The sequence below is a fragment of the Bos grunniens genome, chromosome 11 (genome assembly GCF_055505025.1).
Source record: "Bos grunniens cultivar Pamir isolate PY7600 chromosome 11, Bosgru_T2T1.0, whole genome shotgun sequence".
Taxonomy (NCBI): domain Eukaryota; kingdom Metazoa; phylum Chordata; class Mammalia; order Artiodactyla; family Bovidae; genus Bos; species Bos grunniens.
Window position 1 is genome coordinate 69,907,354 of NC_141175.1, and position 11,688 is coordinate 69,919,041.

The 11,688-nt window shown below is 46.8% G+C and overlaps 1 long non-coding RNA gene across 1 annotated transcript; it reads left to right on the forward strand.

The window, feature by feature from the left end:
• On the forward strand, positions 1 to 8,690 carry LOC147363302 (uncharacterized). Its single transcript, XR_015136906.1, has 2 exons — positions 1 to 293; positions 8,104 to 8,690. It is a non-coding gene; the product is annotated as an uncharacterized LOC147363302 (long non-coding RNA).
• The last annotated feature ends 2,998 nt before the right edge of the window (positions 8,691 to 11,688 follow it).

Here is an 11,688-nt window from a genome sequence, read left to right on the forward strand (position 1 = left end):
GAATTTACTTGGTGTGTGGTGCAAGGTGCTGCTGCTGCTGCTAAGTCGCATCAGTCGTGTCCGACTCTGTGCAACCCCATAGACGGCAGCCCACCAGGCTCCCCGATCCCTGGGATTCTCCAGGCAAGAACACTGGAGTGGGTTGCCATTTCCTTCTCCAATGCATGAAAGTGAAAAGTCAAAGTGAAGTTGCTCAGTCGTGTCCAACTCTTAGCGACCTCATGGACTGCAGCCCACCAGGTTCCTCCACCCACGGGATTTTCCAGGCAAGAGTATTGGAGTGGGGTGCCACGGTAAGAACTGAATTTATTATTTTCTATCCTGAACACCAAGTCTAACACCATTAACTAAAAGGTTTTCCTTTCCCAATTAATTTATCATTAATTAATTAAGTAATCCATTCATACATTCAATGAATATTTGTTGAGATTCTGCTACGTGCCAGGCACTTGAAAACAGTAACGGGAAAAAAAGACAAAATGGGAAAAAAAAAACCCTCTGTCCTAGAGAGGTATACATTCTTGCAGAGGAGACAGACAATGAACAAAGTATATAGTGTGCCAGATAGTGATACCATCTGTGAAGAAAAATGAAGCAGAGCGGGAGGACAAGGACTGTGGAGGAAGCATTGGTAGCGCAAATGGAGTGGCTGGGGAAGGCCGCTTACAAACTGGTGTCCTTAACATTTGAGCAGAGAGTTGAAGAAAGTGAGTGAGGATGTGAATATATGAAGGAAGAAAGTGCCAGGCAGAGAGAGTGATGAGTATAAAGAGCGTGCTTGGTGTGTTCAGGAAGACCAACCAGGAGACACATATGGTTATCACAGAGAGATTAGCAGGAGAGGAAGTCAGAGAGGTAATGAGCACCAGGATCACAGAGGGCCTTGAGGGCATTGTCAGGACTTCAGCTTTTAGTCTGAGGAAGCTGGGGGAACATCACAGGGTTTTGAACAGGAGAGGACATCCTCTGACTTACACTTTATGTTTTAAAGATTTTTTTTTTATGTGGATCATTTTTTTATTTTTAAAATTTATTTCTTTTTGATGTGGACCGTATTTAAAGTCTTTATTGAATTTGTTACAATATTGCTTCTGCTTTTTATGTTTTGTTTTTCTGTCCCCGAGGCATTTGGAATCTTAGTTTCTTGATCAGGGATCGAGCCCACACCCCCTGAATTGGAAGGCAAAGTCTTAACCACTGGACTACCAGGGAAGCCCTGAAGTTAACATTTTAAAAGGTTCACCCTGGTTGCTGTGGCAGAGGAAGTTGGTGAAACTTTTTATCACCTCATTTTTTCTGTCTGTGTTTGAGGCTGTCTTAACGGATCCTGTGCTCTTAGTTGATATGAAGCTGCTTATGTGTTGCTGCAAAGGGCTGGACCTTCTTTGGGGGGAGGCCCCTGGTGATTATCATTGTCAGGGAAAGAGGGAGCATAATGGAACATGATAGTAGCATGGTGACTATAATGACCTCAGTAGATAAAGGGTTCTGTCACGCTTCCCAGAGAATTCTGGATACTTCAATGGACGCTGTATGATTATAATTATTTATTCCCAGAGCTTTATGTTCAAGTGACTGGCAATGAGATAGAACAGGCGCCAGATGGGTAGATACTAGCCGAAAGTTTAATTAGCTGAAGAAAGCGAGAAAGCAATGACAGCCTTAGGCTGATATCTCTTGAGACCTTAATAGCTAGAACTTCACAGTATCTCTTAGTGACAGCTTCCTCATCAAGGCAATTCCTTGTGGTTAGTTACATTCCCCTACTGTTGTGCTCTTGGCTCCTTGAACCTCCTCTATCAAAACACTCATCACATAATGACCAGCCTAATTGCAAACCATAAACTTTGGTTTCTTCCAGACTGTAAACTCTGTTGCCTTGTTCCCACTCTATTCCTCGTTCCATGTACAGTATCTGCTAGAGAATGTGCCCAATAAGTAGTTGGTGAATGAATGAGAAACTGTCTTGGGACATGGGGCTATTATGTGGGATTTGCAGGTAGTTCTGGGGTCCTGCATTTTGTCAGCTGGGGATGGTGTCATATGCTGCACTTTTCCAGTGGGGATGTTCAGCTGGGTTGCCCCACAGGAATTCTCCCAGCTGTCCTAGTTGGCCTCCTGAGTTTTCTTGTTGGTTGAATCATCCTTGAGTGGACACCCTGGGGGCCCCTGCAGTTGGATGCCGTGTCTGGAGCAGCCACTGCTGCAGCCACGTGGGTGTGAGCTGGAGACCAAGCTCCTCTTAATCTCTGCGCCAGGCTGCTGACAATAAACAAGCTTTCCACCCAGCAGCTGTTGACAGTCGCCTCCCACACAGCCCACCAGAGCCCTGCCCGGAGGTGGCATGCCTCCCTCCCAGTTGCTCTAATAATAACAACACTATATTCTTAGCCAGAGCCCCAGGCTTTCACTCACATAGACACTTTTCACTTGTCTTAGAATGGGAGTCAGAGGAGCATAGAAACACAGGGAAGTCATCCAGACATTTGTTTAGCCATCTACAACTTAATCTGTTTGGGTTCAGGTTCTCTGACTCTCTTGCTCCTCTCCTGGATGCTGGACAGTGGGAAGGGGACAAGCAGAGCTGAGGAACAATGAGAAGCTGGTTTCTGGTCCCTTCCAGGCCATGAGGAGGGCCCCTGGGGAGACCTGGTCCTGGGCTCTTGTCCCCCCAGGGGCCTGGCGGCAGTTTGCTTCTGTGTCTGCCTGGGTCCTGAACCTAGGACAGGGAAGGCCTGTTAGGAGCAGCAGCCTCAGAGGGCAAGAAGGCTTGCTTTCCTTCTAAGAACCTTCTGTTTCCGTCTGCCTGGGCCTCTGCTCTTCAGAGAGGCGCTGTGGTGCTGCGGCCCTGCTCACGTGCTGCCCGGAGACCGGGCAGGCGCCCAGAATGGGTGTGGGACTCGTCCATCACCCTCCTCGCAGCTGCCTGGCCTGTACGTACACACAGCCCATGGCCATGGGCTTGCATTTGACAGCACTGCGCTGACCGCATGTTTTCCAGCTCCTGAGAAGCCAGTGGAGGGGCACTTCCAGAATCGCATCCATGTCCTTCCTTCCGCCTCTCAGGCTAGCCAGCGGCTGAGAGGAGGAGAAATAGGAAGCCGACTAGTCAATGGCCCAATTCCTCCGCCCCCGTATAATTATGGGTTGGCCACAAGTTCCATCTCATTTTCTCAAACAGCCCTTTAACAGGAGAGAGGAGGAGACAGCTGATGAAACCACAAGCCCTGGATCTTAGTAGGGTTCCACCTGCCTGGGAGCAAGGCTGCCCTGGGACATCCCTGGGAAGGTATTTACTTCTCTCCCTTGTTTTTTTTTTTTTTTTGCTCCCTGTAATACTTCCAAAATTTCCACTGTGGCATTCCAAGGTGGTCTGGTCACTGCACAGAGAATATGGTATTACACTATAACTAGGAAATGCCTGAGGTTCTATGAAGGAAAATGTCATATACATCCAAGGGATCATTATATTTATTTCCACTTTAAGGTTTTTGTACTCACATCTGGTGAGCTTGGGCCCCTTAGCTGAGGGATAAAGGCTTCAGCTATCACATGTTCTTAAATAGACTCAAGGCTTTGCTCTAAGCTTTTCAGATGGATTCATTTAAAACTGCAGCTTACCTATCACTTTAAGAAATTCCACATATCCACCTGCAGCCTGATACTATTGAATATACTACTATTATGCGTGGAGTCACAAATGATAGCTTTCAAAGTAGAAACTAAAACTCTGTATTGGATAATTGCAGAAAACTTGACTGCAATTCACTAAGAATGTGTTTTGGTGAATAAGGAGACAACATTTTGAAAAGTAGGTCAGGGCGCTTTTAGGGAACCCATAAAAGCCTCAAGGATTCTCTGCAGGTGTGATAATTGGGGGGACCAGCAGCTTCCCGCCTCCATCCCCCTTCCCTTGTATTTCTTTTCCAGACTGCTATCTGTGACAGCTCAGGCAGGGGCCCTAGGCAGCCCTCCTCCGAATCCGTCCCTCCGACATCTCCTCTCTGCCTTCTCCCCACACACACCAGCCGCACTAGCACCTCAGCTTCTAATTTTAGCTTCTGTTTTGCATTTGCATAGCAGACAAGGAAATATAATGCAGACTTTAGATAGGAGAGAAGTCAGGCTGTTTTCTTCCTGATAAATTGGCCGCCATCCATATTTGATGGCTGCTGGCTGATAGCAGTCGGTAGAATAGGGAACAGGTTATGCCCTTGCTGTGTGAGAGAGCAGTCTCTTCTCAGGATCCCAGGAGCTAGAACCTTTCTGTCTTTTTCCCTTTGCACTCATGGCTGGTTGCATGACTTCAAACACCACTACATTTACTTACTTTTGGAGAAATTCAAATGGATACAGACCACTGATTGTATTGAGAGTGAAAGAGAGTGTGTGTGTATGTACTGGGGGCAGATTACTTCCCGTTAAGAACACTGAATTAGATTCAATAATCTGTCAAGACTAGAAGCTACACAGATCTGCATTAACAATCAGGCCTGGAAGGCTGCAGTCCATGGGGTCGCTGAGGGTCGGACACGACTGAGTGACTTCACTTTCACTTTTCACTTTCATGCATTGGAGAAGGAAATGGCAACCCACTCCAGTGTTCTTGCCTGGAGAATCCCAGGGACGGGGGAGCCTGGTGGGCTGCCATCTAGGGGGTCGCACAGAGTCGGACACGACTGAAGTGACTTAGCAGCAGCAGTAGAGGGCTGTATCTTACAGCCTGCATCATGAGGACTGTCTTCTTGGGTGTCTTCTAAAGGATGGGGCAAAACCTTGGGAACAGACTAGATCAGTGCTACTCAGAGTGCTACATCAGCATCATCTGGAAGCTCATTAGGAATTCAGAATCTTGAGCCTCAGACTCTGTACCTGCTGAATCCTAATCCCTGGAGGGTGAGGCCCAGGTATCTAGGTTTTAACTTGCTCTCTAGGTGACTCTTACACATGCTAAAGTTTAAAAATTAATTAGCTAAAGTATCTTTTAAAGTCTCTCCCATCCAACTAGAAGTTAATTGTTCCTATAGCTTTTTCTATGTCTACTCAGGTGGGGTTGATGCAAATTTCATTAGTGAAACTAAACCAAACCTAACCTTTGTTATCGCAAAATAATGCACAGCAAAGTGCAGAGATGAACTATATCAAGGGAACTCTGTAAAACTAAATGAGGTTTTATTGTAGCTCTTGGTTACTTCACCTTGGTCAGGAAATAGAACCTTGCCAGAACCCTAAGAGGCCCCTTCTCAAGGGAATTCCAAACCCTTTCTCCACTCCAAAAGGAGCCACTCTCCTGACTTCTGTAATCACTTCTCTCCTTCATATTTTTACAATCTAAAACTGTAGCCCAAAATAGCACAGAGTAGTCTTGCTTATTTTTGACCTTTATCTAAATGGAATTACAAAGTACCTACTCCTGGGTGTCTGGTTTCTTTTGCTCAACATTTTGTCTGCGAGATTTCATTAAGTTTTCAGCACAGTGATTTTTGTCTTTTGTAAAGCTGCTGCACCTTCTCATTGCTTGAATCCACATCAGTATCTCGGAGATGCACAGCTTTTCCTTTAAAATCACAGCACATTAACATTAACTTGGTTAGTGAGAATTTCACGGTGCTCCTTGAGCCAGTCATGGATTCTCCAGGATGCTGCTGAATGAGGATGGGATTACCGCTCCAGGGTTCCCAATGTGTCTTCTCTGTGCCAGAGAGAGGACGGAGGAGGTGGTTAGGAGGCCCTTTGGTGGGGGGACACCCTGCCTTCAGAGAAAGGAAATGCTTGGCGCTCCCAGGGGCCTCGAAACCCAACATTCAACCAGTATGTGGCATGGGATTGGGTACAGGGTGACCCAGGACTGTTTCAAGGCAACACGTATCTGTCTTCCTGCTCATTTCATCAAGTTTTCTGATCTATCACACACAAACAACTGTACTTAGAGCACATGCTGGAAAGAGTAGAAAAGACAAGATACCTGAGGCATAGTTACTGTCAGCTTTCCCCCTAAGCTCTTTTCCCCACAGAGGTTTAGAACAAGACCTTTGAGTCAGACCAGCCAGGGTTCTGATCCTGGCTCTGCTCCTTACCAAGTAAGTGACCTTAAGCTCATCTCCATCTTAAAAATGCAGATTATAATAATAGTATATATCTCATGGGGCTATTTTGGTGATTAATTAGGAAATCTTTCAAATATCCTTAGCATGCTGCTGCTGCTACTGCTAAGTCACTTTGGTCGTGTCTGACAGCACCTGGTTAATAATAATTACAACTAATAGTGAATGCTTCCAGCGTGCCAGCTTCTGCAACCCTATATGATGAGTTCTGCTATTACCCTTAGTTTCAGATGAAGACACTGAGGCCCAGAGAGGTTAAGAAACTTGCTCAGGATCCCACAGATAGTGAGTGGTTGAGAGAGCCTAACACCAGAGTCTTTGCTCTTAACCATTGTGTGTATGGTTCGGTGAGTCTTAGTTATTTTTATCATCTTCTATTTGGTACTCTTGGTGTATTTTTCTCATTGTCTGTTTCACACCTCTCACGTGATCTCTAGCACAACCAGAGTCCTGTCAGCTGCCTGTCCACATCAACCTCATGAAACAAACAAGCCCAGCTTTGTAATTTGAGGATAGTCCATCTCCTTGTTATGCGGTCCTCTTTTGAGGGTTGTCTCTCACGACAGAAGCTGGTGATGACAACGGTAGCCATGGTAGATGCATCCCAGAAGGTCTCAGCTATCCCTTTTAGAAGCCCTGGCTTACCCCAAAGCCTCATGCCTCATTGAACTGGGATTCTGCAAGCAGTGAGAATCAAAATGGGTCAAAGGTTGGAAAATGGTCCTGAAAGGACAGCTTAAATGAATTGGTGGTCATTTGGTAGATTCATATTGGTGACTCTAACTTTGAACAAGATATGAAAGTTGACAGTTTCCTCTGCCGACATGTAGTAAGAGAAGAAGCAACTGCTGAACGGCATGAGCTTGACAGAATGTTCTCTTTCTGTTGATGACAAAGTCTTAGTGCCCTGGAGTGGACTATTGAGGGCTATTGGGAATAAGCTACCTTCCTGGGCAGTAACATTGGTAGCTCAAGACAGTGGGGAGAACTTCTTCCCTTCTTTTCCCACAGTTTTGAGCTTAAGGACATTTTCCCCTTTATTCTCAAATTTCTAAAGACTGTCCACAGTATGGTAGGTAGAATCATGCCCTCTCCCCACCCCAAATATGTCCACATGCCCATCCCTGGACCCTGTTTATACAGATGGGTCCCCAAGTTTCTTCTAAGAAGAGGGAGTGGGAGAACCAGTTTTAGGGAGATGTGCTGTGAGAAAGACTCAAGCAGCCATTGATGCCTTTTAAAAAAATAATTGTTATTTACTTATTTGTTTTTGGCTGTGCTGGGTCTTCCTTGCTGTGCAGGCCTTTATCGAGTTGTGGTGAGCAGGGGCTACTCTCTAGCTGCAGTGAGTGGGCTTCTCATTGCGGCGGCGTCTCTTCTTGTGGAGCACAGGCTCTAGGGCGTTTGGACTTAATAACTGTGGCATGTGGGCTTCAGTAGTTGTGGCTCGGGGGCTCCAGAGCACAGGCTCAATAGTTGTGGCTCATGAGCTTAGTTGCTCCATGGGGTGTGGCATCTTCCTGGACCAGGGGTTGAACCCATACTTCCTGCATTGGCAGGTAGATTTTTTACCACTGAACCACCAGGGCAGCCCCCATTGATGGCTTTGAAGAGGAAAGATGAGGACTATGAGTCAAGAAAGGTGGAAAAGGCAAGGAAGGGGAGGTCCTGTGAAGCTCCCAGAAGGGAACATGGAACTGCCAGCATCTTGATTTTAGCCCAGTAAGACCCCTGTCAGGTTTCTGACCTACGGATTTGTAAGATAATAAATGTATATTCTTTCACGTCACTTAAGTTTGTGGTAGGTTGTTACATAAGCTGTAAAAAACGAATGCACACAGTTTAACCATGTGGCAAGAATATAATTGGTGGATAGAGGGGGGAGTTTTTAATTTTCCCTCACAATCCTGGCTTCTATATCCCAAGCTCAGGAGACCCATAGGCCCAGATGGAAGTGTTAGCGCAGTAGCAGTAACAGTATGTGCCTCTATTTTTCAAGCTATCTTTAATGCTACCTGTCAGCTGATACACCTTCTGGTGTCTCCTTGGATTGACACAGAGAGGAGATGGGGACTGCTGTTCTCCATGTTGTCACCACCCCTGACTATTGTATTCAGAGAAGCTTCAGAGGAGAGCACAGTAGGACTACTTGTCAAAGGCAGCGTGATGTGTATGGGACCTTCTCTGCTTCTCTGGAGTTACCTGTCAATCATAGCATCTCTGTGACCTGGGCTTTGGAGCTGCCTGTCCCCTTCCAGCTCCAGCCCCTGCTTGGAGAAGGGACTTTTCTCCTTGTGCTGACTCATGTCTCAGGCTGCACAGTGGAACTGCAGACTCATTCACGGCAGTAGGAGGAAGAACAAACCAGGATCAATAAGAGCAAAAGATACTCCGGGCTCCAGAATGAAGAACTGACATCACAAAATGTTCCAACTGTGCCTGCCATATTATAGATTCATGGAAGGATAATCGATTCAAAACTGCTGACTGGGAAAAATAGAAGCCTAGCTATATTTTTCTATAAATGGAATATTGAACATTTTAAAAGGAAAGCAAATGTCAACAAATACAAAGAAAATCAAGTTTTAAGTCTAATGTGGTTTCCCAAAGGAAGTTTTGTGAGGCCATTTCAGGTACCAAGAGGCCAAACATAAAAGTGTTTCTTTCCTAACCTGGCCTACTTGCTCAGGACCCAGGTCAGAAGGAGTTGATGTTCTGTTTTTGGCTGGGGAGAAGTGACCAAGAATACTCCCAGGCAGAGAAGTTCCTGTATTAGGCACTAGACTGTTGGGCCTGGGGCTCCTTGGCCTTCTGGTCCCCTGTCACTTTGGACTGGAGGTCACCTCTCCCTCATCTTCCTACAGGGGTGGTAAGTATTTCTGCAACCCCTACATGGGTGGGAGGCCGTATGCAGGAGGAAACCAAGCTGATGAGCCAATTGATCTGCGTGGGGCCCCAGTCCTACAGGCTGGGTGAGAGGCCACCTGATGAAGGGAAGTTTGTAATATTGTCCAGTTGCAACAAGGGCCACTGTGGCAGCCTCGCCCTCTCAGAGCAGCTGCCACTGCCACCCTGTCTTCTCTCCCTGCTGTGGACGGACTGACAGAAGCTTCCTAGGAGGGCTGAGCAGTCAGAGATGCTGGAGGCGGTGCCCCCTTCCAACAAGGACAGGAACATACCTTCCTCCATCCTGGGGAGTCATGGCCCCAGCCCCGTCCCCTCCTCCCAGAAGAAAGGGGGAGTCTCTTGGTCCTGAGTCTTTCTATTTTTCTAGCAGCAGCACAGGACAGAACCTTTCCCTCCCTGTCGGGTCACTGCCTTCCTCCTCCTCACACCAGCCCTGGGTTTCCTCTGGGCCCAGGAATCACAGTGTGGCCCAGCCTGCTCTCTCTGGACCATGCCCTGTGCTCCTGTCTGCTCACGTTGCTCTGGTCACACTCTTTCATTCTACACTGTGTTCTTCAGAAACCAAATTCCCCATCTTTGTAAGCACCAGACTCTTGCCACTTCCCCTTTCCCTTTTCACTCTGAGCTATTTTGTGGCCCCACAAACTCCAGTGGAGTGGAGGGTTTGCTGAAGAAATCAAACAAGGAAGCCAGAGTCACGAGCAGCTCTGATGAACCCTGTAGCAGAGGAGATTCTAGAGTTAGATGAGGGTTGGAGGTCATCTGTTATAATTATCCTTGCCCCTTCAACACCTACCTACTCAGTTATAGGAGTGCAGGCCTACCCTGAAACTTCAGCATTTATCCATTTGGAAATCTGTTTTCACGAGACAGCGCCCAACCTGCAAGGCTGGGCTGGGAGCCAGTAACAGCATGGATGCGGCGCCCTGCAGGGTCAGGCTCCAGAGGAGCCTCTGAGGGCCGCTTCAGACAAAGCAGAGGCAGCCTGGCTCCACGTTCACTGAGGGCGCAGTGCCTGGGGAGATGCTACTCTGTATAAAGCTCACAGGCCAGTTGGGGGTTCCTAGCCTCCCTCTGGCTGTGCTTACTTAGGTTTAGGGGTGATAGTGTAGCTTCTGGAAAGTCAGGAGTGTTGATGGTGTTGGGAGCCTAGACTCCTAACTCCAGGTCTGGACTCCAATCCTGCTTAATCACCGGTTGACTGTAAGCTCTGTGACACCCGTTTCCATATCTGTAAAATGAGGATTTTGCCGTCTACCTTCCAAGGTTGCTGTGAGGGGTAAATGAAGCTATGCCAAATGTTTAGCAAACAATAGGCGTTCAGCCCATAGCACCTTTGTTAGTAGTGCTATATGTCGTCATCATGGTCATCAGCATCACCCAATATCGTGAGCTGGAGAGGCAGGCCAGGTATAGTCCTAAGCAAGTTCGTCCACAGGAGCCTCTGGACACTTCCTGAGGCTCAGGTGCCCCTCCCCTGATTTCAGCAGTGCTGAATTGGAAGGTACTGCCTGAGAGCCCGCTTCCTTTTGCTTGTTATCCTTGGAGCAGTGTCCCCAGAGGCCCATGGCAGTCAGCTGCTTCTGGTAGTTACAGCAGGTTTTAGAGCTGAGCATGCCCACAAGGCAGACTTCAGCTCGCTGAGTCATGCTGCAGGGTCTGCCCCAGCCAGCCACCAAGACAAAAGGCAGCAGCAATCCGGAAGACAAATGACCATGGTGCACACAATAGTTTTCACAGGGATTTTAGTAAATATTTCTTTTTAATGTGTCTGGATGAAGGATAGGGGTGGGTAGATGATAATATTTACTAAACACTTACCACGCACCAGGCCCCCACAACTGGATTTTGCTTTCATTGAGCTCAACCCAAACTTCCCAGTGGGGACTCTCTCCTCTCAAATAGCCTGCCACCCTCCTGAGTGAGGGGTCCCTGGGATCTAGACCCTGACACCCAGCAGAGGGTGGGAGGTGGCTGTGAAAGGAAACTCACTAGCATGGTCCTGGAGTGGGGACAATGCTCTGCTCCCCTTGCGCCATCCATACACACAGCCTTTGAAATGGGGTTCTAGGGACAAGAGAGGAAAGCACTGATTTCCCTCGGAGGTCATCACAAAAGGAAGTGACTTGCAATGCAGACTATGACACGAGATCTGCTTTCCACAGTTGCTGTGGATATTTAGTTGTTTCTGTTGATACCACTGTTTATCTGGGCCTAGGATATGAGGATGTTTCTAAAAAATGCTGTATCACTGTCCCTATACTTACTCTGCCTTCTGCTTGGAAATCAGAAAAGAGTGAGGTTAAAGTGAAGTGACTTCTTTCCTGCAGGTATTCCAATGTTCTCTCAGAACTTATTGAAAAATAAAAAACAACTTTGTAACTAGCAGATTTTCCAAGTTTTGCAAGCAAATGAGTAAAAAGAAAGAGAATGTATTATTTTTTATAACCTGTGTTTTTTTCTGATTTGAGCTTGACTTTATTTCTGGAGCAAGCACATTTGTTTCTTAAAGGAGACCAGAAAAGAGAAAAAAAGATCCAATGGATATATATCTCTCTTAAGATAGATTGACACTGGTCTGCATTATTGATAAGGAATCAGGAAAGGCTGTTTGGGAACATTTGTTCTCTTCATCAGCAAGAATTTCTCCAGCCTTTATTGGCTCTGATATATCAAA